Here is a 4,311-nt window from a genome sequence, read left to right as displayed (position 1 = left end):
TTTGATAAACCTTCATCTAAGAGACCTGGACACCTAGCCCATGACCCTGATACAGACTTGACTGAGGAAAATAATCCTGATTCATGCCAAATGAAAGCTACACACTCTAATCCCACAGTGGGGTTTCAGGAGAGCAGGGCTCAGCAGAGGCAGCTGGATGCTGTAATCTCGAGATGGGTACCAAAGGCACAATGGATCATTTCCAACCAGCTCAGTGCTTATACAGCTGATAGAGCTAGGAATCAGTAGCCAATGATATCTCTCAGAGTATTTCCTTTCCTAGTATGGGCAGATATAGTTTATGATCTTTTGACTTCAAATATTATCCCATTTAGTAACACTCTTTCACTGAGTTCTCAATCTTTGGTCTCTAATAATATTTATTTTTTCTTTTATCTCTTTTCAAAGGAATTTCAGGTATCAAGGGAGAGGGAGAAGAGTATTTGGGGAGTGGAGTAGTGAGCAGGGTAACCCTCCCATGGCCCCTGAAATGTTACTTGTCTCCATCCTGTGATTGTACCCGGTTGAGAATCACTAAATCTTCCATTTTACCATTAACAAAGATTTGGTCAAGTTTAACATGTTGTTCTTTGTGTTATTAAAGCAATATTAATTTTTATTTGCTCTCCAAATAGAAAATTATAATATGGAATATACTTATTCATACTGCACATATTTTCAGAGGTACAATAAATGTACTATTGATCTGTGCTTTGCTTTCATTCTTCAACATTCCTGAAATATGCTAACAATATAAACTTAAAGAGAAGATTGGTTAAACTTATAGAGAAGATTGGTTTTATTCCTTAAACTGGGTGTGTGGTTTGTAATCCAAGATTTTTTCTAGTTGTAGTGAAGTAGCTTCACACTGCAGATATCAGCTGAATTTTTTTGTGCTGGTGATGACAATAGAAGAATATTAAGAAGTGGAAAGTTGGGGCACAAAAACAGAAATATAAATCAATGGAACAGGATAGAAAGCCCAGAGAGAAACCCACGCACCTATGGTCAACTAATCTATGACAAAGGAGGCAAGAACATACAATGGAGAAAAGACAGCCTCTTCAATACGTGGTGCTGGGAAAACTGGACAGCTACATGGAAAAGTATGAAATTAGAACACTCCCTAACACCATACACAAAAATAAACTCAAAGTGGATTTGAGACCTAAATATAAGACCGGACACTTTAAAACTCTTAGAGGAAAACATAGAAAGAACACTCTATGACATAAATCACAGCAAGATCTTTTTTGACCCATATCCTAGAGGAATGGAAATAAAAACAAAAATAAACAAATGGGACCTAATGAAACTTCAAAGCTTTTGCACAACAAAGGGAACTATAAACAAGACCAAAAGACACCCTCAGAATGGGAGAAAGTATTTGCAAACAAATCAATGGACAAAGGATTAATCTCCAAAATATATAAACAGCTCATGCAGCTCAATATTAAAAAAACAAACAACCCAATCAAAAAATGGGCAGAAGACTTAAGTATACATTTTTCCAAAGAAGACATACAGATGGCCAAGAGGCACATGAAAAGATGTTCAACATCACTAATTATTAAAGAAATGCAAATCAAAACTACAATGAGGGGCTTCCCTGGTGGCACAGTGGTTGAGAGTCTGCCTGCCGATGCAGGGGACACGGGTTCGTGCCCCGGTCCGGGAAGATCCCACATGCCACGGAGCGGCTGGGCCCGTGAGCCATGGCCGCTGGGCCTGCGCGTCCGGAGCCTGTGCTCCGCAACGGGAGAGGCCACAACAGTGAGAGGCCCGCGTACCACAAAAAAAAAAAAAAAACAAAAAAAAAACTACAATGCGTCAAAAAGAGTCATGTACCACAATGTTCATTGCAGCTCTATTTACAATAGCCAGGACATGGAAGCAGCCTAAGTGTCCATCAACAGATGAATGGATAAAGAAGATGCGGCATATATATAAAATGGAATATTACCCAGCCATAAAAAGAAACGAAATTGAATTATTTGTAGTGAGGTGGATGGACCTAGAGTCTGTCATACAGCATGAAGTAAGTCAGAAAGAGAAAAGGAAATACCGTATGCTAGCACATATATATGGAATCTAAGAAAAAAAATGGCTCTGAAGAACCTAGGGACAGGACAACAATAAAGACGCAGACGTAGAGAATGGACTTGAGAACACGGGGAGGGGAAGGGTAAGCTGGGACGAAGTGAGAGTGGCACTGACATATATACACTACCAAATGTAAAATAGATAGCTAGTGGGAAGCAGCCGCATGGCACTGGGAGATCAGCTCCAGTGCTTTGTGACCACCTAGAAGGGTGGGATAGGGAGGGTAGGAGGGAGACGCAAGAGGGAGGAGATATGGGGATATATGTATATGTATAGCTGATTCACTTTGTTATAAAGCAGAAACTAACACGTCATTGTAAAGCAATTATACTCCAATAAAGAGGTTAAAAAAAAACTACAATGAGGTATCACCTCAAACCCGTTACAATGGGCATCATCAGAAAATCTAGCTTTTTAATTTTTTCCATAAAGCTTTCTTTTTTTTTTTTTTTTTTCTGTAAAAACACCAAATGGAGAATGACACCGGTGCTGTGAGAGGGCCCGGAGGGCCCGGAGGCCCCAGGGGCTCTGGAATGGGAGGCCGCGGAGGCTTCAGCAGCGGCGTCCAGGGCCGGGGCCGGGATCGCGGAGCTTGCGGAGGCAAGGCCGAGGACAAGGAGTGTCTCCGCGTCACCAAGCTGGGCCGCCTGGTCAAGGACATGAAGATCAATCCCTGGAGGAGATCTATCTCTTTTCTCTGCCCGTCAAGGAATCTGAGATCACTGACATTTTCTTGGGGTCATCCCTCGTGGAGGAGGTTTTGAAGATCATGCCTGTGCAAAAGCAGACACATGCTGGCCAGCGGACCAGGTTCAAGGCATTTGTTGCCATCTGGGATTACAACGAACGTGTTGGTTTGGGTGTGACGTGCTCTAAGGAGGTAGCCACTGCCATCTGTGCGACCGTCATTCTGGCTGAGCTCTCCATGGTCCCGGTGCGACGAGGCTACTGGGGTAACAAGATGGGCAAGCCCCATACTGTCCCTTGCAAGGTGACTGGCCGCTGAGGCTCTGTGCTGGTGCACCTCATCCCTGCCCCCAGGGGCACTGGCATCGTCTCAGCCCCTGTGCCCCAGAAGCTACTGATGATGGCTGGAATTGACGACTGCTACACCTCTGCCAGGGACTGCACTGCCATGCTGGGCAACTTTGCCAAGGCCACTTCTAATGCCATTTCCGAGACCTACAGTTATCTCACTCCTGATCTCTGGAAAGAGATGGTGTTCACCAAGTCTCCATATCAGGAATCCACTGACCATCCTGTAAAGACCCGCACAGAGTTTCCATGCAGAGGACCCAGGCTCCAGCTGTAGCCACCACATAGTTTTCTATGAGAAAAACAAAGTGAATGAAACTAGTTAAAAAAAAAAAAAAGAAAATCTACAAACAACAAATGCTGGAGAGGGTGTGGAGAAAAGGGAACCCTCTTGCACTGTTGGTGGGAATGTAAATTGATACAGCCATTGTGCAGAACAGTATGGAAGTTCCTTAAAAAACTAAAAATAAAATTACCATATGACCCAGCAATCCCACTACTACCGGAGAAAACCAGAAATCAAAAAGACACATACACCCCAGTGTTCATTGCAGCACTATTTACAATAGCCAGGTCATGGTAGCAAGCTAAATGCCCATGCCCATCGACAGACGAATGGATAAAGAAGATGTGGTACATATATACAATGGAATATTACTCAGCCCTAAAAAGGAACAAAATTGGGTCATTTGTAGAGACGTGGATGGACCTAGAGACTGTCATACAGAGTGAAGTCAGAAAGAGAAAAACAAATATCATATATTAACACATGTATGTGGAATCTAGAAAAATGGTACAGATGAAGTGGTTTGCAAGGCAGAAATAGAGACACAGATGTAGAGAACAAACGTATGGACACCAAAGGGGGAAAGTGGACGGGGTGGTGGTGGGATGAATCGGGAGATTGGGATTGACATGTATACACTGATGTGGATAAAATAGATAACTAATGAGAACCTGTTGTATAAAAAAATAAAATAAAATTTTAAAAAAGTGGAAGGTTGGCTTTCACTTCTGTAGAGTGAACATTAAAGGTTATTCATGGACGGTGGGGAGACTCTGCCTGTGTGTGGCAGGAGGTACATGGGAGCTCTCGTACTTACTCTCAATTTTTCTCTAAACCTAAAACTTCTCTTAAAAAAAAAAAGTCTGTTAAAAAAAAATATCCAAGTA

General features: G+C 42.5%; 1 pseudogene across 1 annotated transcript; it reads left to right on the top strand.

Moving 5' to 3' along the window:
* Positions 1–2,573: 2,573 nt before the first annotated feature.
* LOC309968449 (small ribosomal subunit protein uS5-like) lies at positions 2,574–3,610 on the top strand (annotated as a pseudogene). Its single transcript has one exon. The product of its transcript is annotated as a small ribosomal subunit protein uS5-like (transcript).
* The last annotated feature ends 701 nt before the right edge of the window (positions 3,611–4,311 follow it).

The sequence above is a fragment of the Leucopleurus acutus genome (genome assembly GCF_964270905.1).
Source record: "Leucopleurus acutus genome assembly, chromosome: 11".
Classification (NCBI taxonomy): Eukaryota; Metazoa; Chordata; class Mammalia; order Artiodactyla; family Delphinidae; genus Leucopleurus; species Leucopleurus acutus.
The sequence above is the reverse complement of the archived record's forward strand: the minus strand, read 5'-3'. Positions and strand labels throughout refer to the sequence as shown.